Source organism: Heptranchias perlo, chromosome 20 (genome assembly GCF_035084215.1).
Source record: "Heptranchias perlo isolate sHepPer1 chromosome 20, sHepPer1.hap1, whole genome shotgun sequence".
NCBI classification, from domain to species: Eukaryota; Metazoa; Chordata; class Chondrichthyes; order Hexanchiformes; family Hexanchidae; genus Heptranchias; species Heptranchias perlo.
In genome coordinates this window covers 14373804-14401272 of record NC_090344.1, presented here as the reverse complement: position 1 = coordinate 14401272, position 27469 = coordinate 14373804, and the positions used below count along the sequence as shown (strand labels likewise).

Genomic DNA, 27469 nt, shown 5'->3' with positions numbered 1-27469 from the left:
AAATTGGCTGTGTAGTTGATAGTGAAGAGGATAGCTGTAGACTCCAAGAAGATATCAATGGGTTAGTGGAATGGGCGGAAAATGGCAAATGGAATTCAACCCGGAGAAGTGTGAGGTAATGCACTTCGGGAGGGCAAACAGTAAAAGGGAATACGCAGTAAACAGGAATATATTGAGAGGGGTAGAGGAAGTGAGAGCCCATGGAGTGCATGTGCACTGGTCCCTGAAGGTGGCATTACAGGTAGATAAGGTTGTGAAGAAGGCATACGAATGGGCACCTGGTTGGTCTTTGAGCCGGCGCGGATATGATGGGCCGAATGGCCTCCTTCTGTGCTGTATCTTTTCCATGGTTACCTTATATCCAGTAATACCAGGTTTTAGCTGTTGTCAGGAATAGTCCGTTCGTGGTCGCCAATTGTAGGATTTAAACCACTATATTCAGGATTATAATCTAATCCAATCTAAGGACTGGTTCCTGACAACAAGATCACCACGGTACTGGTATTATGGTTAATGGCAAAACAGATTTATTAAGCACATCACAATTAGTACAAAAAGGTGATATTTAACATGGAAAAATGGTCAGTGTTCCTTGAAACCTCGGAAGTATCCCTCCAAGTGGCTGCGGCGCGGTCTCTCTCTCTCTCTCGCTGTGATCTGTTGACTGAAAAGTTCTCTTCCTTGCCAGAATGTTGAGCGCCTTCCTCAGCCTTTGAGGTCTCTTCTTATCCCCTTTTTCACTTTATGAGCAGTTCACGATCACATTCACATCTCTCAGCCTTACCATTATTCATGTCTCTCAACCGTCGGAAGTTACATTCCAAGCATAACTCCTGGTACCATCTGTGCCTTGTTGTTACAGACTTAATGGTACCTTACCTTAGAGCATTGCCAGCCTTCACAGAACCGTTTGTATAAAAAGACTTCTATTCGCTAGCTTGCGGAGGCTCGAGATAGAGAGGCCTAAGCCGGCGTGACTCCTTGATTTAATTAAACTTCAGTCACTTTATCTACATGTTGTTTAGACATTGTGCTATTCCAGCACATTCCTACCTTAGTGCCTGTGATTTCCCCAAGGTCTGTTCATTCCCACTTTAATGTTGTCAGCATCCTTTTAGTTTTAACTGCAAACTTGACTATAATAACCATCATGTATCCTTCTCGGCCCACCAGCACTTTCTTATTGAATACACGTTACATGGTTCATACTATATTAATACACGGTACAGTTTACATTTAGAGATACGTAGATTCATAGTACATTTCATTCTACTTCTACTATTGATTATAATTATACTAAATTATAACTGTTATTGGGTTAATCATTACACATTGTTCTTCCTGACTCTGAACACCAGAGTTCAGTCCTGGATGTGATTAACTGCAGAATCCGACCCCTGCAGTCATATGTGAACTCGCTGGTGTCTCAGCACGTGTGATGACTGAGTGAATCCCTTCCCACACATGGAGCAGGTGAACAGTCTCTCCCAAATGGGCGCGAGTTGATGTGTCAGCAGTTCATTTCTGATTTTAAAGCTTTTCTCACAGTCAGTGCATTAAAAGGTCACTCAATAGTGTGAACAAGTTGATGTCTCAGAAGGTGGGATGAATTAGTGAATCCCTTCCCACACACGGAGCAGGTGAACAGTCTCTCCCCAGTGTGAGTATGTTGGTGTTTGAGGAGATCATTTGTGCTTTTAAAGCCCTTCTCACAGTCAGAACATTTAAAAAGTCTCTCCCCAGGGTGAGTACATTGGTGTCGCAGTAGATTCCTGTTGCTTTTATATCTCTTCCCACACTCAGAACATTTAAGAGGTCACTTATCAGAGTGAACTCGCTGGTGTCTCTGCAGGTGGGTTGACTGAGTAAATCTCTTCTTACACACGGAGCAGGTGAACGGCCTCTCCCCAGTTTCACTGCGTTGATGTCTCAGCAGTTCCTTTCTGCTTTTAAAGCTCTTCCCACAGTCAGAGCATTCAAAAGGTCTCTCATCGGAGTGAACTTGCTGGTGTGTCAGCAGGGTGGATGACCGAGTGAATCTCTTCCCACACACGGAGCAGATGAACGGCCTCTCCCCAGTGCCACTGCGTTCATGTCTCAGAAGTTCGTTTCTGCTTTTAAAACATTTCCCACAGTCAGAGCATTTAAATGGTCTCTCATCGGAGTGAACTCGATGGTGTATCAGCAGGTTGGATGACCGAGTGAATCTCTTCCCACACACAGAGCAGGAGAACGGCCTCTCCTCAGTGCCACTGTGTTGATGTCTCAGAAGTTCTTTTCTGCTTTTAAAACTTTTCCCACAGTCAGAGCATTTAAACGGTCTCTCATCGGAGTGAACTCGCTGGTGTATCAGCAGGTTGCATGACTGAGTGAATGTCTTCCCACACACAGAGCAGGAGAACGGCCTCTCCCCAGTGTGAACTCGCTGGTGTGTCACCAGGGTGGATGACTGAGCGAATCTCTTCCCACACACGGAGCAGGTGAACGGCCTCTCCCCAGTGTGAGTGCGTTGATGAATTTCCAGCTCAGACGGGGAATTGAATCCCTTCCCACAGTCCCCACATTTCCACGGTTTCTCCGTGGTCCGGGTGTCCTTGTGTCTCTCCAGGATTGACGATCAGTTGAAGCCTCGTCCACACACAGAACATGTGTACGGTTTCTCCCCGCTGTGAATGGTGTGATGTTTTTTCAGGCTGTGTAACTGGTTAAAGCTCTTTCCACAGTCAGTGCACTGGGACACTCTCACTCGGGTGTGTGTGTCTCGGTGCTTTTCCACTCACACTGATGTTTGAAATCTTTTCCCAGAGATAGAACAGACAAACATTTCTCCTTCCACATTCAAAGGCCGATGATATTCAGGTCCTGATGAATCGAGTGACTCTGTCAGATTTTGTGTGATGTTTGGTTTGAGTTTCCCTCTGCAAATCCTCCCCTTGTAATAACCTGTAAAAGGAGTTTACAAAAGTCATCACTGTAAGTACAGGATAGAAATTCAGAACAGACAATTCTAGTTTCTACGGAACATTCTTTCCTCTCTTTTGCCTCAAAACTGTCAATCCCTATCCCATACACACTCCCTCGTCCCTGAGCTGAAATCCAAACTCATCGCATCATCTTTCAGTGGCCCTAAACCATGAGTGAAAGTGTGAGAGAGTGAAAGTGTGAGAGAGTGAAAGTGTGAGAGAGTGAAAGTGTGAGAGAGTGAAAGTGTGAGAGAGTGAAAGTGTGAGAGAGTGAAAGTGTGAGAGAGTGAAAGTGTGAGAGAGTGAAAGTGTGAGAGAGTGAAAGTGTGAGAGAGTGAATGTGAGAGAGGGAATGTGAGAGAGTGAATGTGAGGACAGCAGTGGGCTCGGTGTGGAGAATGAAGTGGGGCAGGTGGAGCATGTTTCAGTGGGGCAGCAGTGATCATAATCTCATTAGGTTTAGAATAGTTATGGAAAAGGAAAAGGGACAGTCAAATGTGAAAATTCTTAACTGGAGGAGGGCTCATTTCAGTGAGTTAAAAAGGGATCTTGTCCGCGTGGATTGGAATCAAAAATTGGCAACAAAACAGTAATTGAACAGTGGGAGGCCTTCATTGAGGAGACGGCTCGGGTACTGAGCAGACAGATTCAAACGAGGAGGAAAGGAACGGCTTCCGAAGCTGGAGCTCCCTGGATGAATAAAGATATAGAGATCACCATTGCTCCTTCATTTACAGACGATCGCTGACCGATCATCATTTCTCCTTCATTCACAGACGTTTCCTGACTTATCATCACTTCTCCTTCATGCAGGTGACAGAAGTGTTAGTGAGGGATCACTTTGGGACCAGTGATCATAATTCCATTAGTTTTAAGATAGCTATGGAGAAGGGTAGGTCTGGCCCAAAAGTTAAAATTCTAAATTGAGGAAAGGCCAATTTTGATGGTATTAGACAGGAACTTTCAGAAGTTGATTTGGAGAGTCTGTTGGCAGGCAAAGGGACGTCTGGTAAGTGGGAGGCTTTCAAAAGTGTGTTAACCAGGGTTCAGGGTAAGCACATTCCTTATAAAGTGAAGGGCAAGGCCGGTAGAAGTAGGGAACCTTGGATGACTCGGGAGATTGAGGCCCTAGTCAAAAAGAAGAAGGAGGCATTTGACATGCATAGGCAGCTGGGATCAAGTGGATCCCTTGAAGAGTATAGAGATTGCCGGAGTAGAGTTGAGAGAGAAATCAGGAGGGCAAAAAGGGGACATGAGATTGCTTTGGCAGATAAGGCAAAGGAGAATCCAAAGAGATTCTACAAATACATAAATGGCAAAAGAGTAACTAGGGAGAGAGTAGGGCCTCTTAAGGATCAACAAGGTTGTCTATGTGCGGAACCAGAAGAGATGGGTGAGATCCAAAATGAATATTTCGCATCGGTATTTACGGTTGAGAAAGGCATGGATGTTAGGGAACTTGGGGAAATAAATAGTGATGTCTTGAGGAGTGTACATATTACAGAGAGGGAGGTGCTGGAAGTCTTAATGCGCATCAAGGTAGATAAATCTCCGGGATCTGATGAAATGTATCCCAGGACATTATGGGAGGTTAGGGAGGAAATTGCGGGTCCCCGAGCAGAGATATTTGAATCATCGACAGCTACAGGTGAGGTGCCTGGAGATTGGAGGGTAGCAAATGTTGTGCCTTTTTTTAAGAAGGGTGGCATGGAAAAGCCTGGGAACTACAGACCGGTGAGCCTGACATCTGTCGTGGGTAAGTTGTTGGAGGGTATTCTGAGAGACAGGATCTACAGGCATTTGGAGAGGCAGGGACTGATTAGGAACAGTCAGCATGGTTTTGTGAGAGGAAAATCATGTCTTACGAATTTGATTGAGTTTTTTGAAGGGGGAACCAAGAAGATAGATGAGGGCTGTGCAGTAGACGTGGTCTACATGGACTTTAGCAAAGCCTTTGACAAGGTACCGCATGGTAGTTTGTTACATAAGGTTAAATCCCACGGGATCCAAGGTGAGGTAGCCAATTGGATACAAAATTGGATTGACGACAGAAGACAGAGGGTGGTTTTTCAAACTGGAGGCCTGTGACCAGCGGTGTGCCTCAGTGATCAGTGCTGGGTCTGCTGTTATTTGTTATTTATATTAATGATTTGGATGAGAATTTAGGAGGCATGGTTAGTAAGTTTGCAGATGACACTAAGATTGTTGGCATTGTGGACAGTGAAGAAGGTTATCTGGGATTGCAACGGGATCTTGATAAATTGGGCCAATGAATGGCAGATAGAGTTTAATTTAGATAAATGTGAGGTGATGCATTTTGGAAGATCGAATCGGGCCAGGACCTTCTCCGTTAATGGTAGGGCGTTGGGGAGAGTTATAGATCAAAGAGATCCAGGAGTACAGGTTCACAGCTCCTTGAAAGTGGAGTCACAGGTGGATAGGGTGGTGAAGAAGGCATTCAGCATGCTTGGTTTCATTGGTCAGAACATTGAATACAGGAGTTGGGATGTCTTGTTGAAGTTGTACAAGACATTAGTAAGGCCACACTTGGAATACTGTGTACAGTTCTGGTCACCCTATTATAGAAAGGATATTATTAAACTAGAAAGAGTGCAGAAAAGATTTACTAGGATGCTACCAGGACTTGATGGTTTGACTTTTCGGGAGAGGTTGGATAGACTGAGACTTTTTTCCCTGGAGAGTAGGAGGTTAAGGGGTGATCTTATAGAAGTCTATAAAATAATGAGGGGCATAGATAAGATAGATAGTCAAAATCTTTTCCCAAAGATAGGGGAGTCTATAACGAGGGGACATAGATTTAAGGTGAGAGGGGAGAGATACAAAAGGGTCCAGAGGGGCAATTTTTTCACTCAAAGGGTGGTGAGTGTCTGGAACGAGCTGCCAGAGGCAGTAGTAGAGGCGGGTACAATTTTGTCCTTTAAAAAGCATTTGGACAGTTACATGGGTAAGATGGGTACAGAGGGATATGGGCCAAGTGCAGGAAATTGGGACTAGCTTAGTGGTATAAACTGGGCGACATGGACATGTTGTGCCGAAGGGCCTGTTTCCATGTTGTAAACCTCTATGATTCTATGATTCTATTTACAGACATTCCCTGACCGATTACCATTTCTCCTTCATTTACAGACGTTACCTGCCTGATCAACATTTCTACTTCATTTACAGACACTCCCTGACCAATCACCATTTCTCCTTCATTTGTGGAATGTCGCTGACTGATCACCATTTCTCCTACATTTACAGACGCTCCCTGGCTGATCAACATTTCTCCTTCATTTATTAAAGCTCCCTGACCAATCACCATTTCTCCTTCATTTACAGACGCTCCCTGACCGACCACCAATTCTCCTTCATTTACAGACGCTCCCTGACCGATCACCATTTCTCCATCATTTAGAGACGCTCCCTGACCGACCACCATTTCTCCTTCATTTACAGACGCTCCCTGAGAATTCCCAGTTTACACCGCGCATGCGCGGGGCCGCGGCCTTTTGTTGAGAGTTGGTCCGGAGCGAAACGGGAGAAACCGGAAACCGGCGGGTAGTGAGGGGGGATAATGTTCACTGTTTTATATTCGGGTCTGGGGCCGCACTCGGGGTTTGTGAAGCCTGAGCCTGGGCCTGAGCCCGGACCCGGGCCCCGGGGTTTATTGAGCCTCTTGCTCCGATCCTCTCACCTGCACCGAACGCGCTCCTCCCGCAGCCTCCACTGACCGCGCATGCTCAGGACACACTGACCGATAATGAGTCACTACTGCGCCTGCGCGCTGGGCTCCAATGATTCAGATAGGGCACAATCTGTACCGCGCGGCATGCTGGGTGGTACAACCGCCATTGATTATCTTAATTTCAGGCCGAAAATCAATGACATTGGAAGCAGGGATAGTGCGTTTCGACCAAAGATAATAAAATAAATTGAAACCCCAGCTCCTCGTGCCATTTAAACCGGCACAAACACACAGCGCAGACGCGCCCCCCACTTTCGTGAAGTCCAAAAAAATTTCGTTGTGCTACACGTTGCAACTGACGGGTCCAATAAATGTTTATTTTCGAACTGCAGCTCAGGACCACCAGTCTCACCATTAACTCCGCCCTGATGATTAAGGGGAGTTCCGGACCAATTGCAGGAGCGGAAATTGGTTGGATGGATACCGAACAGTTGGTCCTCCAACTCATCGGAGTGTGCAAGGGGCGGGAGTTGCGGCACCGAATGGGCGGGTCGAAGCCCAGATGTCCGTCATTGTCTGAAGCATCATTTTTAAAAATGATTTTTTCATAAACTCCAGGAGAAAACTCGATCTTTCTGTTGCGTCTTGAAACAGATGAAACCCGATGAGGTGGAGCAAACATTTCAACATTTGTTAGAAAAACACGTTAATTAAGAACAGCCAACATGGATTATTTGAGATAATTCAAGTCTACTGATAAATGGAATGTAGTGGATGTTGTGTAGATGCATTGTGAAAAGGTGTTTGATAAGATGCCGAACAGGAGACTTGTTGATAAAATTAATACTCACGGTATTAAAATGAATGCGGCAGTGTGGATAGAAAGTTGTGTCAAGGGCAGAAAACAGAGAGTAGTGGTTAATGGACGTTCTTCAGACTGAAAGGATGTAAACAGTGGTGTCCCCCAGGTTCAGTGTTGTGACCATTGCTCTTCTCAATGTAGAGAATAAACTCAGCTTGGGTATGTGGGACACAAGGTGAAAATCCATGCCCTCTATCTATTGACTTCTCGGCTAAGGGAAATAGGTCATTCTTATCCACTCGATCTAGGTCTCTCGTAATTTTATACACCCCAATTAAATCGCCCCTCAGCCTCCTCTGATCCAAAGAAAACAGTCCCAGCCTATCCAATCTTTCCTCACAGCTAAAATTCTCCAGTCCTGGCACATCCTCGTAAATCTCCTCTGTACTCTCTCTATTGCAATTACACCCTTCCTGTATTTTGGTGACCAGAACTGTACGCAGTATCCGAGCTGTGGCCTAACCAGTGTTTTATCGAGTTCCAGCATAACCTCCCTGCTCTTACATTCTATGCCGTGTCTAATAAAGGAAAGTATTCCATATGCCTTCTTAACCACCTTATCTACCTGTCCTGCTACCTTCAGGGATCTGTGGACATGCACTCAAAGGTCCCTGACTTCTTCTACACCTTTCAGTATCCTACCATTTATTTGTGCTCCCTTTGCCTTATTTGCCGTTCCCAAATGCATTATCTCACACTTCTCCGGATTGAATTCCATTTGCCACTTTTCTGCCCACTCAACCAGTCCATTGATATCTTCCTGCAGCCTACAGCTTTCCTCCTCACGATCAACCATACGGCCAATTTTGTCTCATCTGCAAACTTCTTGATCAAGCCCCCTACATTTAAGTCCAAATAATTAATATGTATCACAAAAAGCATGGGACCTAGTACAGAGCCCTGCGGAACCCCACTGGAAACAACCTTCCAGGCACAAAAACACCCATCGACCAATTCTCTTTACTTCCAGCTACTGTGCCAATTTTGGATCCAACTTGCCACTCTCCCTTCAATCCCATGGGCTTGTACTTTTTCCACCAATCTGTCATGTGGGATCGTCTCGAAAGACTTGCTAAAATCCATGTACACCGTGTACAAATCCATGTACAAATGCACTTCCCTTATTGACTCTCCTTGTTATCTCCTCAATAAATTCAATCAAGTTAGTCAGACATGACCTCCCCTTAACAAATCCATGCTGACTGGCCTTGATTACTCCATGACTTTCTAAGTGATGGTTTATACTGTCCCTCAGAATTGATTCCAATAATTTGCCCACCACCGAGGTTAGGCTGACTGGCCTGTAATTACTCAGTCGATCACTCGCTCCCTTTTTAAACAATGGTACAACGTTCCCAGTCCTCCAATCATCGGCACCATACCTGCATGAAGTGAGGATCGGAAAATGATGGTCAGAGCCTCCGTTATTTCCTTCCTTGCTTTTTTAACAGCCTGAGATACATTTCATCCGATCCTTGTGAATTATCTACCTTCAAAGATGCTAAACACTTTAAAACTTCCTCTCCCACTAAGGTTATCCCATCCAATTTTTCACACTCCTCCTCCTTAACTACAACTTCTGCATCGTCCTCTTTTGTGAAGACAGACACAAAGCATTCATTAAGAACCACACCTACATCTTCCACCTCCACACACAGGTTACCTTTTTAGTCTCTAATAGGCCCCACTCTTTCCTTAGTTAACCTCTTGCTCTTAATGTATTTATAAAACATCTTTGGATTTTCCTTGATTTTACTTGCCAATACTGTTTGATGCTCTCCCTTTGCTTTCCTAATTCCTTTTTAATTTCACCCCTGCATTTTTTATACTCCTCTAGGCTTTCTGTAGTATTGAGCTCTCCATGTCTGACATAAGCATTTCTTTTCTACCTATCTTACCCTATATGCCCCTTGACATCAAGGGATATAATTTCCTACTCATTGATCCAAACATCACACATTACAATCTAATCTACTATATTACTCACTCTGGTTTAAGTTTATATTATGGTTGATAACAGACAAAGTCTTTTCTTTCTCCTTATCTGATTAAAGATTCCAACTAGCCGATTCTATGGAATGGAATGTCTGATCAGTGTTGCCATGGCGACCTGCCTGCAGCCAAGTGCCTGTTTGAGTTTCTAATTCAGACTAAACCTCTCCTCCCCATAATACACATTATATCATACATTTGATGTCAATGTATTTTAGCCATGTTATGTTAATATCTATAAACCTGCAAAGTGTTGAGATACACAAACCTTTAAAAGTGGGAGCTCAAGTTGATAAAGTGGTAGAAAAAATACATGTGATCCTCGGTTTTACAAATAGAGGTACAGAGCACAAAAGGACAGAGGCCATGTAAACCTGTACAAGTTATTGGTTAGGCTGCGGTTAGAATATTGTGTCAAGTTTTGGGGATCTTACACTGGGAAAAATATCAAGGCCATGGAGAGGGTGCAGAAGAGATTCACTGAAATGTGAAATATCAGTGACGAGAGACTTTAGTTATGAGGAGAGACAAGAGAAACTGGGACTCTTTTCATCAGAACAAAGAACGGTAAGTGGTATCTGAGGGCGGTGTTCAAATTTTGATCATGGGCATTGTCTAAATGTGTTAGGGACACTCAATGTCTCCTAAGGTCTGTGTACAGGGGAGGAGCAGATGGGTTTATCTTATCATCATCGGTTTAAATGTTGTTCTCATCGAGGTGAGCACCCAGTGTCAACACTCTCCAGTCAGGTACAGCATGGTTTAGATACAGAGTAAAGACCCTCTACACTGTACCATCAAACACTCCCAGGGCAGGTACAGCATCGCTTCAATCGAGACAAAATCTCCCTCAGCACTGTCCCATCAAACACTCCCAGGGCAGGTACAGCACAGGTTAGATACAGAGTAAAGCTCCATCAGCACTACCCTATCCAACACTCCCAGGGCAACCACAGCACGGGTGAGACACAGAGAAATGCTCCCTCTAAACTGTCCCAACAAACACTTCCATGGTAGGTACATCACGGGATAGATACAGACAAAAGGTCCCTCTTCTTGTCCCATCAAACAGTCCCAAGGCACGACAGCACAGTTTAGATACAGAGTAAAGCTCCCTCCACACTGTACTATCAAACCCTCCCAGAGCAGGTACAGCACCAGTTAAGTAAAGAGTAGAGCTCCCGCTACACTGTCCCATCAAACACTCACAGGCCATACAGAACAGTGTAGGATTTAAACCGCTACTTTCAGGATTATAATTTAATCAAATCTAAGGATTAGTTCGTGACAAGAACAAGATCACCACGGTACTGGTATTATGGTTAAAAGCAAAACAGATTTATTAAGCACATCACAATTCGTACAAAAATCCTCGAGATAGAGAGGCTTAAGGCCGCGTGACTCCTTGATTTAATTAAACTTCAGTCCCAGTTATCTAAATGTCTTTTTGACATTATGCTATTACAGCAAATTCCTCCCTCAGTGTCTGTGATTTCCCCAACGTCTGTTCATTCCCACTTTAATGTTGTCAGCATCCTTTTAGTTTTAACTGCAAACTTGACTATAATAACCATCATGCTTCCATCTCGGCCCACCAGATTAGATCTGTTATTGGGTTAATCCTTACAATTCCCAACCTTGAGGGTGAGGTATTTATGCCGATCCCTCATACTGCATGCGAATATATTTTAGGTTCCCATTTTTTGTTCCTCTCTATTAGGTCTTGGGTTCTTATATCTGATGATCCTGTCAATTCCATGGTGCAATTTAAGCCTTTCTGATTCCAATCAAAACCACACGTGTCTACTGAGTGGTCATATAAATCATCGGGGCAAATGAGGGCATCTTCACTGGAATAGCATTCCTGTAGGTTTGGTTCTATCCAAGTTAACTCTCTTAATTGGACCAACCATTGGGGTGGGGTCCAAAATCGGCTAACAGTAGCTCCTTTCACAACTCCTATATTTTGCACTCTGTAGTGTATTGTTTTAAACACAGGTTCTGGATCTGAGACAATATAGTACACAGGGGAAAGTAAAAGGTGCTACTATATTGTAACACTTATAACATACAAGTACTGTAACAAACAAACAATCAATCACAAGCTCACGTCCGTCTGCCCGTCGGGGACCCCTGAAGTCGACGGCTGGTCATTGAGCCTGTAGTTTTCCCAGGCACCGGATGCACTCCCAGTCCTGAGTGAAATCCTCCGAGTCTGGGAAGTCCCCAATAGTTATACTGGGGCGGAAACAAGTGGACTTGCGGCGGACGGCCAGCTCAAACAGCTGGTGGCCTTGAGGCGTCTTGCACGATGTAAACACGTTTAGCTGCTGACAACACTTGTGATATGTCATACAGTTCACCCTTATGTTACACACTCTGAACAGGGTATTGGGTATCGTTCGGTTCATACTACATGGGAATTCCCACTCCTAGTACCAACAACTTCTGGCTCCCTACCTCGTGGCATTCATGCTTGATTGGACGAAATTTGATGAATTTTCTGATTTTACATAAATCTGCATCTCCATTGACAAGATTCAGATTTAAACCATATTCTTGCATCTCCATTTTGAATCTGAATGAAACCGCTCTGGGTCAATTTTCACCGTAACCCGTAGCCTTAAAACAAATCAAAATGTTTTCAAAAGAAGAAAAGCAGATTGGATCAAGGCTGATGATTGCTTTTCCTTCTCTATTTCATTTTAAATTATTGAAACAAAATCACCATGCTGTGACATTTGATATCTGCCGATATCTGCAGCTAAGGTCTTAAATTTTTAACACCACTGGATCGCTTCCTGCCCCAAATTCCTCCAGCAAAGGTTGCACCGTAACTTTTTAAAGCCATTTTATGTCAAAGAACGACTCTTGGTAATCCTGCACCATCAACACTCATGTGTTTCTGAAAATCAGGGTCACCTGTTTTAAACGAAACAGAAAATCCATTGTGGCTCTTCCTGAGAGCCCATGGGGTTAATTTGTCAAATCATCATTTATTATTTCTTTTGTCCAAAGGAATAATCCCTTTACCCGAAACAAATCCAGAAAACAAAACAGGAGAGAGGGACTGCCCAGCCCCCCTCCCTCTCTCTCTCTGGAGTTGGCAGCCTGTCTGTAATAAAGTCTGTCTCTCCCACACACAGATGTCCGTAGGACTGCCAACTGGAATTTCCAACTCCAAGTCCTTCTCTCTGTGTTTTCAAGATGTAACCACATTAAGAAAAATATTTTGTGTTTTTGATTTCATTTATTCCCTCAGGGGAGGAGGGTTTAGGGGTCCTCACCATACACTCCTGAAGAAAGGGGGTGACTTCCTTCGAAATTCACAAAAATAATTGTTTTTATCAAGAGACAATAACACTGTTTACAGTACCTGCTCTTTCCACTTTCAGAATGCTGTGACTCCAAAGGTGTCAGATCAACATCTTAAAAAAACTAGTGCAGTCCAAATACTTAACTTCAGCAATACAGAAGTACGGGTTAGTTACTTCTTGCATGTCAAAACCTTAAGGTGTGGGGGAGGAATCAATCACAATCGCACAAAATGCTTCGAAGAAGTTCAAATTAATTTATAACCAGAGACCATCCTGCAACTGTAACTTGTAATTCTTTAAAGCTGCACTTTATCTTTTCTTTTACAATTAAATCTCATTTTGTCAATTATTTTATATCAATGCAAAGGTTGTTGCTTGGTGAATTGAAAACAGATGTCAGTGTCCTTGGAAGGGGTTATTTTTTGCAGAAACAAAACGACGGAGCCAGATATCAGATGCACGCAGCGTTCTCAGCTTATGTCAACACAGCTTTCACGTAAATTATTTTTAAAAAAACATTCGTACAGGGAAATAGCATCTCTGTTCGTACATTTTAGTTTTTAGTTAGTCCAGTATTTCCAGACTGTTGTGATCAAAGTTTTGTTGAGGTCCCCCTCAATTTCTAATTGTTTCTTAAGTTTTATAATTTGCTATCATCGCCATAATACAACTATAGCTTTCCAATTCATTGTTTTTTCACATACTTTCGTGGGTATGATTGTAACCAACTCTCCGAGCTGTTCTAGGTTTCCTGCTTTTCCTATCAAGGTGATATCAGATATCCTTTTTTATCTGTTCCGTTTTTGGGTCACTTTTTTTTCAAACCACAGCCAATCACAAGATAAAAAGGGGTGTGCTGTTGAGAATCCCTACATGGTCAGTTTTCGGTAAAATATTAAAATGTCTACGTGGCAAAGAAGCAGAATGTAAAATGGTTAGAAAGGGTTAATTAGTTAGTAACTGAGATTGGTACAGGTGGCCTGGCCTCCTGCTGGGCCATATGTTTGCTTAGTCAGCAGGCCTGCATTGTCTTATCAATGATAGGTCTTTGATGTGAGTCAAGGACTGGTCTGAATGTCTCCATGTTTATGGCAGATCAATATAGGTAACGAGCTTAGCCAAAGTTGAAAGACATTCCAGGTTGGGAGATAAGGAACAGAAGGAACAGGGAAGAACATTCCAAGTTGGAAGGTGAGGAAGTATACCCTTTGATGTCTAACAGCAACATGGTCAGCACATGGACGATTTATGATTGGCCGGAAATAATGTAACCTCGCATGGCAACCTGTGCCCGGCTTATGATTGGTGTTGACCCTCGTTAAGTATGTTCCAACCCCTATTGATTGTATAAAAACGTGTGGATTTCTGTATGTTTTTGTTCTTGCTCTGCCAGCATAGAGGGACTCTATCAGGAGTCCAAATCAATGCTGCAGACTAAGAACCCTGCTATTAAAGTTGTGATGCACTTTAAAATGTATTCGACTTCAGTTATTACTGAACCAGACTGAGGGGAAAGAATCCGGATCGTCACTGTCAGATCTAACAGCTATCACATTTTAGTACAACCAAGATTAATCCCAAAATTATCAAAATTGATGCCCTGTGCTAGATAACAAGATGTCGTTCTTCGATTTACAGTTACACAACATTAATTATTTACACCAATTCACACTCACCAATACTCAACACAACTTAAACTTCAAATCACTTGAATTTAAGAAATTCAAAATGCCAATTTTTCTGTGAAGATCCCATGTCTGGAATTTGACACACTCACATTTTATAAGAACCAGAATGTAATAGGTCACTTAACCTTAATAACTCCAATTTTAATTCAGCAATATCAGAATTAAACACAAGACAAAACAGATACATTACACAAAAGAGGAAAACACGTAAGACGCAGTAAGAAGGGGGCGTGGCCCACAACACCAACAGAAAACACTCACAATAAGGACAGGCTTTTTAAAGAGACAGTACACTGGAAACAAAAGAACACATTCTGTAGTTATTATCCCTCCCTTTTTAAATCATTTATCTTTCATCTCTGCACTCCATTTTCAATCTCTAATTTTTCCTACTTAACTTAATTCTAAACTGATTTAAAATCTCATGTTGAAAGCCCTTTTTACCAGGCTTGTTTTTACTCCCATGTTGAAAAGCTTTCTTGTTTCGGGCAGCAGCTTGGTTAAAGACAATAAACGGAAGGCCACCTCCCAAGTCCGAAGTGAGAGCGGATAAAATAACATTCTTCATATCACTGTCTTCAAAATTGGGGTGGTAATTCCGAAACGTCTGTCGACACTGTCTTAATTCTAGGGGGCACGTTTGTGGACTAATTGGTCCTAATTGATGGCCACATGTTTGTAGTTCGGAATAATCTAAGGGCTGAGACCGTTGGGATGCACCTGCCCAGGGGACCCCAGGTGGAGGATTTGCTCCTCCCGCTGCTGGTGCTGCACCTGGTACATTGGGAACTACCCGAGTTCTGATAATAACACTCACCGGGTTTTCTGCACTTGGGGAATCAAGTGGGCCTTGTCTTCGCCAGGGGCTTTTCCCTCAATTTGGGCAACGGAAACCGGTTTCTCCTCACGGTTCACATGGGGCAGGGGATCTGGTGCAGGGAGGGGTGGCAGAGGGGGATATAAGTTCTCACTATACTCATTTCTTTCTTGACCATAATCCACGTCAGGGTCCCCCAGGGTCATTGCCGCTACCACTGCATGTTACACGCTCAGTTGTTTTTCTAACTGGCTAACTCTGGTATGGCATTGACGATGATCCGCCTCTCTCTGGGGGCGCTTGAGAGCTTCTCTCAAAGCACCTCTTGCATCCTCGAAGTTTTTAGTGAGACGAGTATTGTCTTTCATTACAGTTTCTGGCTGACATCGTATTTCTTCTAAATTATGTAATGCTGATCCAGCATTTACAGCCTTAACACTTTGATGTTACATGATTGCAGCTGCCGATGCAACTTGGTATTTTAGACCATCAACCTGACTATCTTTCTCGGCATGTTCTTTCTGCTGCCATTTTAACTGGTCATCAACCTGACTATCTTTCTCAGCAAGTTCTTTCTGCTGCCATTTTAACTGGTTATCAATCTGACTATCTTTCTCGGCATGTTCTTTCTGCTGCCGTTTTAACTGTTCATTCTGTACCAGGATAATGTGCCGATCTTGTCCCGTGCAATACGAGGGTGCAGAAGTGATCAAGCGGATCGCCCTATTCCGCCTCCATTTTTTACGCCACGGCGTCCTTCAATGTAATTTCCGGGCCTTTACCCAACCATTCTAACAATAAGACCTGTCCATCGGTCCCACTACAGTTTTTCTTGATCCGGGTACTATACTCCTTCCAAAGATCCCCGTTCGGCATCTTAGTGTACTTTAGAGAGCCACTATCCGTTTGTTATTACTAATCCTCCACAAGGATTGACTGGTGATCAAGTGATAACCCTCGCGTCCATTACCCTATATCCAGTAATACCAGGTTTTGGCTGTTGTCAGAAATAGTCCCTTCGTGGTCGCCAATTGTAGGATTTAAACCACTACTTTCAGGATCATAATCTAATCCATCTAAGAACTGGTTCCTGACAACAACAAGATAACCACGGTACTGGTATTATGGTTAAAGGCAAAACAGATTTATTAAGCACATCACAATTAGTACAAAAAGGTGATACTTAACAAAGGGGAATAGTCACAGTCTGTTCCTTGAAACCTCGGAAGTATCTCTCCAAGTGACTATGGCGCGGTCTCTCTCTCTCTCTCTCTTGCTGTGATCTGTTGACTGAAAAATTCTCTTCTTCCTTGCTCGAATCTTGCGCGCCGTCCTCAGCTTTTGAGGTCTCTTCTTATCTGCTTTTTCAGTTTATGAGCAGTTCACTATCACATCCACATCTCTCAGCCTGACCATTATTCATGTCTCTCAACCTTCAGAAGTTACATTCCAAGCATAACTCCTGGTACCATCCGTGCCTTGTTGTTACAGACTTAACAGAACCTTATCTGAGAGTTTAATTGCCAGCCTTCACAGAACCGTTTGTATAAACAGACTTCTATTCACGAGCTTGTGGAGGCTCGAGATAGAGAGGCCTAAGCCTGCGTGACACCTTGATTTAATTAACCTCCAGTCCCTTTATCTACATGTCTTTGAGACATTATGCTATTCCAGCACATCCTCCCTTAGTGCCTGTGGTTTTCCCCAAGGTCTGTTAATTACCACTTTAATGGCTTAATCCTTACACATTGTTCTTCCTGACTCTAAACACCATTGTACAGGACCCTTCTGTTCCATTCCGAGGAGCTCTGAACCATGGAAGAGAGCGGCTGCAACACTTTTCTTACACGCCTCAAGATTAACCCGCACGACGACTTTGCTGTCAGGGAAGAGAGACGAGAAAGACCAAAGTGCCGTTTATCCCTCTCAGTGTGGCCCTGAAGGACTGTGTCCAGGCTGAAGTTCTGTTCCCACCGGACGATCCTCCCCCCAGATTGTCCTTTCTGAGCTCCAGTCAGGTGATGCTAAACACTCAGGTGGGAAAGACCAAAATCTACAACGTGTTTAAAACAAAGCTGATTTATTTAACAGATATCCAGAATATTAAACTCCAGCCCAGTTATAGGGGTTATCAACATCAGCAGAAACAAACCCCAACTGTCAGAATGAACATGGTTCAGTCCTGGATGGGATTAACAGCAGAATCCAACCCCTGCAGTCAATATGTGAACTCGCTGGTGTCTCAGCACGTGTGATGACTGAGTGAATCCCTTCCCACACATGGAGCAGGTGAACAGTCTCTCCATAATGTGCGTGAGTTGATGTGTCAGCAGTTCATTTCTGATTTTAAAGCTCTTCTCAAAGTCACTGCATTAAAAGGTCACTCAATAGTGTGAACAAGTTGATGTCTCAGAAGGTGGGATGAATTAGTGAATCCCTTCCCAAACACGGAGCAGGTGAACAGTCTCTCCCCAGTGTGAGTGTGTTGGTGTTTCAGCAGATCATTTGTGCTTTTAAAGCCCTTCACACAGTCAGAACATGTAAAATTCTCTCCCCAGTGTGGGTGCGTTGGTGTGTCAGCAGATTCCTTTTGCTTTTATATCTCTTCCCACAGTCAGAACATTTAAAAGGTCTCTTATCAGTGTGAACTCGTTGGTGTCTCAGCAGGTGGGATGACCGAGTGAATCTCTTCTGACACACGGAACAGGTGAACGGACTTTCCCCAGTGTGAGCACTTCGATGTCTCAGCAGATTAATGTTGCTTTTAAAGCTCCTCTAACAGTCAGAACATTTAAAAGGTCTCTCATCAGTGTGAACTCGCTGGTGTCTCAGCAGGTTGGATGACTGAGTGAATCTCTTCCCACACAAAGAGCAGGAGAGTGCCCTCTCCCCAGTGTGAACTCGCTGGTGTGACAAAAGGTGCGATGACAGAGTGAATCTCTTCTTACACACGGAGCAGATGAACGGCCTCTCCCCAGTTTCACAGCGTTGGTGTCTCAGCGGTTCATTTCTGCTTTTAAAGCTCTTCTCACAGTGAGACCATTTAAAAGGTCTCTCATCGGAGTGAACAAGTTGGTGTGTCAGCAGGGTGGATGACTGAGTAAATCTCTTCACACACACGGAGCAGGTGAACGGCCTCTCCCCAGTGTGACTGCGTCGATGAGTTTCCAGCTGTGACGGGTAATTGAATCCCTTCCCACAGTCCCCACATTTCCACGGTTTCTCCGTGGTCCGGGTGTCCTTGTGTCTCTCCAGGTTGGACGATCAGTTGAAGCCTCGTCCACACACAGAACACGTGTACGGTTTCTCCCCGCTGTGAATGGTCTGATGTATTTTTCAGGCTGTGTAACTGGTTAAAGCTCTTTCCACAGTCAGTGCACTGGAACACTCTCACTCGGGTGTGTGTGTCTTGGTGCTTTTCCACTCACACTGATGTTTCAAATCTTCTCCCACAGACAGAACAGACAAACATTTCTCCTTCCACATTCAAAGGCCGATGATATTCAGGTCCTGATGAATCGAGTGACTCTGTCAGATTTGACGTGATTTTTGGTTTGAATTTCCCTCTGCAAATCCTCCCCTTCTAATACCCTGTAAAAGAAGTTTGTAAAAGTTATCATTGTAAGTACAGGATAGAAATTCAGAACAGGCAATTCTAGTTTCTATGGAACATTCTTTCCTCTCTTGCACCCCAAAGATGTAAATCTCCGTCCCACACACTCTCCCTCCTCCCTGTGCTGAAATCCAAACCCATCACATCATCTTTCAGTGACCCTAAACCATGAGTGAGAGGGTGAGAGAGCGTGAGAGTGAATGTGACACAGTGAATGTGAGAGAGTGAATGTCAGATAGTGAGTGTGAGAGATTGAATGTGAGTGTGAGAGAGAATGAATGTGAGAGAGTGTGAGAGAGTGAATGTGTGTACAGGTGTGGAGAATGAAGTGGGGCAGGTGGAGCATGTTTCAGTGGGGCAGCAGTGATCATAATCTCATTAGGTTTAGAATAGTTATGGAAAAGGACAGGGGTCAGTCAAATGTGAAAATTCTTAACTGGAGGAGGGTTAATTCCAGTGAGTTAAAAAGGGATCTTGTCCAGGTGGATTGGAATCAAAAATTGGCAACAAAACAGTAATTGAACAATGGGAGGCCTTCAAGGAGGAGCAGCTTTGGGTACAGACAAGACAGATTCCCATGAGAAGGAAAGGAACGGCATCCAAAGCTGAAGCTCCCTGGATGACTAAAGGTGTAGAGATCACTATTCGTCCTTCATTTACAGATGCTCCCTGACTGATCACCATTTCTCCATCAGTTGCAGACGCTCTTTGAACGATCATCATTTCCACTTCATTTACAGATGCTCTCTGATCAATCACCCTTCCTTTTCAGCCGTTCCCTGACCAATCATCATTTCTGCTTCAGTTGCAGATGCTCCCTGACCAATCATCATTTCTCCTTCATTTTCAAACACTCCCTTACTGACCATCATTTTCCCTTCATTCACAGACGTTCACTGACCGATCACCATTTCTCCTTCGTTGACAGAAACTCCCTGACCGATCACCATTTCTCCTCCATTTACAGACGTTCCCTGACCGATCACCATTTCTCCTTCATTTACAGACGCTCCCTGACCGATCACAATTTCAACTTCATTCACAAATGCTCCCTGACCGATCACAATTTCAACTTCTTTTACAGACGCTCCCTGACCGATCACCAATTCTCTTTCATATACAGACGTTCTCTGACCAATTACCATTTTCCTCCATTTACAGACACTCCCTGAATGATTACCATCTCTCCTTCATTTACAGACGCTTCCTGCCCGGTCTCCATTTACAGATGTTCCCTGACCGACCACCATTTCTCCTTCATTTACAGATGCTCCCTGACCGAACTCCATTTCTCCTCCATTTACAGACGCTCCCTGACCGATCACCATTTCTCCTTCATTTAGAGACGCTCCCTGAGAAGTCCGAGTTTACACCGCGCATGCGCGGGGCCGCGGCCTTTTGTTGAGAGTTGGTCCGGAGCGAAACGGGAGAAACCGGAAACCGGCGGGTAGTGAGGGGGGATAATGTTCACTGTTTTATATTCGGGTCTGGGGCCGCACTCGGGGTTTGTGAAGCCTGAGCCTGGGCCTGAGCCCGGACCCGGGCCCCGGGGTTTATTGATCCTCTTGCTCCGATCCTCTCACCTGCACCGAACGCGCTCCTCCCGCAGCCTCGACTGACCGCGCATGCTCAGGACACACTGCCCGATAATGAGTCACTACTGCGCCTGCGCACTGTGCTCCACTGATTCAGATAGGGCACAATCTGTACCGCGCTGCATGCTGGGTGATGCATCCGCCATTGATTATCTTACTATCTGGCCGAAAAGCACAGACATTTGAAGCAGGGAGAGCGCGTTTGGACCAAGGATAACAAAATAAACTGAAACCCCAGCCCTTCGTGCCATTTAAACCGACAAAAACACACAGCGTAGATGCCCCGCCTGCCCCACTTTGCTGAACTCCAGAAAATATTTTGTCGGTAACTTTTATTAATTTTGTTTTATTAAATGTTGCAACTGACGGGTTCAATTAATGTTTATTTTCCAACTGCACCGCAGGACGGCCAGTCTCACCATTAACCCCGTCCTGGTGATTAAGGAGAGTTCCGGACCAATAGGAGGAGCGGAAATTTATTGGAATTTCCTGCAACTCGTGGGGTGCCGCAGGGATCAATGCTGGGGGCCTCAAATATTTCCAAAATATATCAACAACTTTGATGAAGGAACAGAGTGTCTTGTGGCCAAATTAGCTGATGATACAAAGGTAGGTGGAAAAGCAACTTGCGATGAGGACACAAAGTGTCAGCAAAGGGATGTTGACTGGTTAAGCGAATGGGCAAAATTTGGCAGATGGAATCTTATGTGCGAAATATGAAGTCATTCACATTGGGAGGAAAAATAACAAAGCAAAATATTATTTGAATGGAGAAATACCACAAAATGCTGTGGAACAGAGGGATCTGGGTGTCCTCATACATGAAACACAGAAGTCAACAGAAGTCGGGGCTTTAACTTTCCCAACATTGACTGGGACAGCCACAGCATTAGGGGCTTGGATGGAGAGAAATTTCTTGAGTGTATTCAGGAGGAATTTCTCATTCAGTATGTGGATGGCCCGACTAGAGAGGGGGCAAAACTTGACCTACTCTTGGGAAATAAGGACGGGCAGGTGACAGAAGTGTTAGTGAGGGATCACTTTGGGACCAGTGATCATAATTCCATTAGTTTTAAGATAGCTATGGAGAATGATAGGTCTGGCCCAAAAGTTAAAATTCTAAATTGGGGAAAGGCCAATTTTGATGGTATTAGACCGGAACTTTCAGAAGTTGATTGGGAGAGTCTGTTGGCAGGCAAAGGGACGTCTGGTAAGTGGGAGGCCTTCAAAAGTGTGTTAACCAGGGTTCAGGGTAAGCACATTCCTTATAAAGTGAAGGGCAAGGCTGGTAGAAGTAGGTAACCTTGGATGACTCGGGAGATTGAGGCCCTAATCAAAAAGAAGAAGGAGGCATATGACATGCATAGGCAGCTGGGATCAAGTGGATCCCTTGAAGAGTATAGAGATTGCCGGAGTAGAGTTAAGAGAGAAATCAGGAGGGCAAAAAGGGGACATGAGATTGCTTTGGCAGATAAGGCAAAGGAGAATCCAAAGAGCTTCTACAAATACATAAGGGGCAAAAGAGTAACTAGGGAGAGAGTAGGGCCTCTTAAGGATCAACAAGGTCATCTATGTGCGGAACCACAAGAGATGGGTGAGATCCACATCGATATTTACGGTTGAGAAAGGCATGGATGTTAGGGAACTTTGGGAAATAAATAGTGATGTCTTGAGGAGTGTACATATTACAGAGAGGGAGGTGCTGGAAGTGTTAACGCGCATCAAGGCAGATAAATCTCCGGGACCTGATGAAATGTATCCCAGGACGTTATGGGAGGTTAGGGAGGAAATTGCAGGTCCCCTAGCAGAGATATTTGAATCATCGACAGCTACAGGTCAGGTACCTGAAGATTGGAGGGTAGCAAATGTTGTGCCTTTGTTTAAGAAGGGCGGCAGGGAAAAGCCTGGGAACTACAGACCGGTGAGCCTGACATCTGTTGTGGCTAAGTTGTTAGAGGGTATTCTGAGAGACAGGATCTACAGGCATTTGGAGAGGCAGGGACTGATTAGGAACAGTCAGAATGGTTTTGTGAGAGGAAAATCATGTCTCACGAATTTGATTGAGTTGTTTGAAGGGGTAACCAAGAAGATAGATGAGGGCTGTGCAGTAGACGTGGTATACATGGACTTTAGCAAATCCTTTGACAAGGTACTGCATGGTAGGTTGTTACATAAGGTTAAATCTCACGGGATCCAAGGTGAGGTAGCCAATTGGATACAAAATTGGATTGACGACAGAAGACAGATGGTGGTTGGAGAGGGGTGTTTTTCAAACTGGATGCCTGTGACCAGCGGTGTGCCTCAGGGATTGGTGCTGGGTCCGCTGTTATTTGTTATTTATATTAATGATTTGGATGAGAATTTAGGAGGCATGGTTAGTAAGTTTGCAGATGACACCAAGATTGGTGGCATTGTGGACAGTGAAGAAGGTTATCTAGGATTGCAACGGGATCTTGATAAATCGGGCCAGTGGGCCGCTGAATGGCAGATGGAGTTTAATTTAGATAAATGTGAGGTGATGCATTTTGGGAGATCGAATCGGGCCAGGACCTACTCCGTTAATGGTTGGGCGTTGGGGAGAGTTATAGAACAAAGAGATCCAGGAGTACAGGTTCATAGCTCCTTGAAAGTGGAGTCACAGGTGGATAGGGTGGTGAAGAAGGCATTCAGCATGCTTGGTTTCATTGTCAGATCATTGAATACAGGAGTTGGGATGTCTTGTTGAAGTTGTACAAGACATTAGTAAGGCCACACTTGGAATACTGTGTACAGTTCTGGTCACCCTATTATAGAAAGGATATTATTAAACTAGAAAGAGTGCAGAAAAGATTTACTAGGATGCAACCGGGACTTGATGGTTTGACTTATAGGGAGAGGTTGGATAGACTGAGACTTTTTCCCCTGGAGAGTAGGAGGTTTCGGGGTGATCTTATAGAAGTCTATAAAATAATGAGGGGCATAGATAAGGTCGATAGTCAAAATCTTTTCCCAAAGGTAGGGGAGTCTATAACGAGGGGGCATAGATTTAAGGTGAGATGGGAAAGATACAAAAGGGTCCAGAGGGGCAATTTTTTCACCCAAAGGGTGGTGAGTGTCTGGAACGAGCTGCCAGAGGCAGTCGTAGAGGCGGGTACAATTTTGTCTTTTAAAAAGCATTTGGACAGTTACATGGGTAAGATGGGTATCGAGGGATATGGGCCATGTGCAGGCAATTGGGACTAGCTTAGTGGTATAAACTGGGCGACATGGACATGTTGTGCCGAAGGGCCTGTTTCCATGTTGTAAACTTCTATGATTCTATGATTCTATAACATACAGGTGCAGCAGGTAATCCGGAAGGCAAACAGAATATTGGACTTTATTTCTAAGGGGATGGAGTATAATAGCAGGGAAGTCATGCTGCAACTGTACAGGGTGCTGGTGAGACCACATCTGGAGTACTGCGTACAGTTCTGGTGACCTTATTAATGGAAGGACATACTTGCATTGGAGGCGGTACAGAGAAGGTTCACTAGGTTGATAACGGTTATGGAAGGATTGTCTTATGAGGAAAGATTGAACAGGTTGGGTCGATACGCATTGGAGTTTAGAAGAATGAGAGGAGATCTTATTGAATCATGCAAGGATCTGATGGGACTCGACAGGGTAGATACTGAGATGATGTTACCCCTCATGGGGGCTCTAAAACTAGGGGCATAGTCTCAGAATAAGGGGTCGCCCGTTTAAGATGGAAATGAGGTGGAATTTCTTCTCCCAGAGGGTCGTGAATCTTTGGAATTCGTTGTCACAAAAAGCTGTGGAGGCTGAGTCATTGAATACATTCAAGGCTGAGTTACACAAATTTTTGATCAGCAAGGGAGTTAAAGGATATAGGGAAAGGGCAGAAAAGTGGAGTTGAGGTAAAAATCAGATCAGCCATAATCTCATTAAATGGCAGAGCAGGCTCGAGGGGCCGAATGGCCCACTTCTGCTCCTATCTCTATGGTCTTATGGTCTTATGGTAAATTGACTGGAGGGATGAGCGGACAGTTGGTCCTCCGACCATTCGGAGTGTGAGAGGGGCGGGAGTTGCGGCACCGAATGGGCGTGTCTAAGCCCAGATGTCCCCATTGTCTGAGGCATCATTTTAAAAAATTAATTTATCTTAAGCTCCAGGAGAAAACTCGACCTTTCTGTTGTGGCTTGAAAAAGATGAAACCAGATGAGGTGGAGCAAACATTTCAACATTTGTTGGAAAAACACATTAATTAAGAACAACTAACATGGATTATTTGAGATATCTCAAGTCTACTGATAAAGGGAATGTCGTGGATGTTGTGTGGATGGATTGTGAAAAGGTGTTTGATAAGATGACGGACAGGAGGCTTGTTGATAAAATTAATACTCACGGTATTAAAATGAATTGGGCAGTGTGGATAGGAAGTTGTGTAAAGAGCAGAAAACAGAGAGTTGTTGTTAATGGATGTTCTTCAGACAGGACAGATGTAAACAGTGGTGTCCCCCATGGTTAGTGTTGGGACCATTGCTCTTCTCAATACAGAGAATGATCTGAACTTGGGTATGTGGGACACAAGGTGAAAATCTCTAGATGACGCCAAAATTGGCAGCGTGGGGAACTGTGAAGAGGAGTCAGTGACTTCATTGTGACGTTCACAGGTTCGTAAACAGACAGGTGAAGTTTAATGGAGAGAAATGTGACGTCATACATTTTGAGAGGAAGAAAAATGAGATGAAATGTAAACTAAATGGTCACAGTTTAAAAGTGGAGGAGCGTGGAGACTTAGGGGAGGAAGGTCCTAACTAATACGTTGTCTTATTAAAAACACCACCGGAAAAGTGGCCCAACCTTGGCTAACTGGAGAAATTAATGATAGAATTAGGTTAAAAGAGGCTTATATTGGTGCCAAAAAGAGTAGTAAGCCTGAGGATTCGGTGGGTTTTGGAAATCAGCAAAGGATGACCAAGAAATTGCTAAAATGGGAGAAAATAGATTGAGGGTAAACCAGCAAGAAATATTAAAATGGATTGTAAGAGCTTCTACAAGTATGTATAAAGGAAGAAATTACGCGGAAGTAAACATGGGTCCCTTGGAGGCAGAGACAGGAGAATTTATGTTGGAGAATAAGGAAATGGCAGAGATGTTAAACAAGTATTTTGTATCTGTGGTCATAGTAGAAGACACAAATATCATACCAGAACTATTGGGGAACCAAGGTTCTAATGAGAGTGAGGAACGTAAAGCAATTAAGATTAGTAATGAAAAAGTACTGGGGGAATTAATGGGACTAAAAGCTGACAAATTCATTGGCCCTGGTGGCCCACATCCAGGGTTTTAAAAGAGGTGGCTGCAGAGATAATGGATGCATTGATTTTATCTTCCAGAGTTCCCATGATTCTCGAAAGGTCCCCATGGATTGGAAGGTACCAAAAGTAACCCCGCTATTCAGGAAAGGAGGGAGAGAGGAAACAGGGAAGGACAAGCCATTTAGCCTGAGAATAGTAGGAGGGAAAATGTTAGAATCTATTACTGGGGACTTGATAACAGGACACTTAGAAAATCATAACATGATTAGGCACATGCAACACGGTTTTGTGAAAGGGAAATCGTGTTTAACAACTCTATTAGAGGTTTTGAGGGTGTAGATAGCAGGGTAGACAAGGGAGAACCAGTGGATCTAGAATATTTGGATTTTCAAAAGGCAATCGATAAGGTGCCACTCAAAAGTTTGTTCGACAAGATTAGGGCTCATGGGATAGTGGGTAATATATTAACATGGATTGAGGATTTGTTGATGTACATAAAAGAGAAAGTCGGAATAAACAGGTCATTTTCGGGTTGGCAGGTTGTAACTAGTGGGGTGCCGTGAATATCAGTGCTTGGGCCTCAGATATTTACAATCTATATTGTTGACTTAGATGTGGGGACCGAGTGTAATGTATCCAAGTTTGCTGACGAGACAAAACTCGGTGGGAAAGTAGGCTGTGAGGAGGACGCAAAGAGGATGCAAAGTGACACAGAAAGGTTAAGTGAGTGGGCGAGAAGTTGGTAGATGAATTATAACGTGGGGAAATGTGAGGTTAATCACTTTGTTAGGAAGAATAGAAAAGCAGAATATCTTTTCAAAGGTGAGAGGCTGCGAAATGTTGGTATTCAGAGGGATTTGTGTGTCCTTGCACACGGATCACAGAAAGTTAACCTGCAGGTGCAGCAAGCAATTCGGAAAGCAAATGGTATGTTGCCCTTTATTGCGAGGTGGTTGGAGTACAAAGATAAGGAAGCCTTGCTGTAATTATATAGGGTTTGGTAAGACCACATCTGGAGTACTGTGTACAGTTTTGATCTCCTTACCTGCGGAACGATACACTTGCCTTAGAGTGGATGCAACAAAGGTTCACTCGATTGATTCCTGGGATGAGAGGGTTGTCTTGTGAGGAGAGATTGAGTAGAATGGGCTATATTCTCTGCAGTTTTCAATAATAAGGTGATCTCATTGAAACATATAAAATTCTTAGAGTGCTTGACAGGTTAAATGCTGGGACGCTGTTTCCCCCAGCTGGAGAGTCTAAAACTAAGCGTCATAATCTCAAGATAATTGGCCGGCCATTTAGTACAGAGATGAGGAATATTTTCTTCACTGAGAAGGTTGTGAACCATTGGAATTCTCCACCCCAGAGGGCTGTGGATGCTGAGCCATTGAATAGATTCAAAACTGAGATGGATAGAATGTTGGACACGAAGGAACTCAAGGGATTTGGGGATGGGTCGGGAAAGTGGAGTTGAGGTCGAAGATCAGCGATTACCTTATCAAATTGGCGAAGCAGGCTCGAGGGACTGGATGGCCAACTCTTGCTCCTTTCGGTCCGCTGGAAAAGCAGAGCTTGCCAGCTGTTTTAAAACTTTTAGCCTGAACAGGGACTTGAGCTCTGGACCCGC

General features: G+C 44.0%; 1 long non-coding RNA gene and 1 pseudogene across 1 annotated transcript; both read right to left on the bottom strand.

The window, feature by feature from the left end:
• Nucleotides 1-510: 510 nt before the first annotated feature.
• On the bottom strand, nucleotides 511-12076 carry LOC137335931 (zinc finger protein ZFP2-like; annotated as a pseudogene).
• Nucleotides 12077-14630: 2554 nt separating this feature from the next.
• On the bottom strand, nucleotides 14631-20550 carry LOC137335629 (uncharacterized). Its single transcript, XR_010966463.1, has 2 exons — nucleotides 20121-20550; nucleotides 14631-18918 (listed from the first exon to the last, which is right to left on the bottom strand). It is a non-coding gene; the product is annotated as an uncharacterized lncRNA (long non-coding RNA).
• Nucleotides 20551-27469: the final 6919 nt, after the last annotated feature.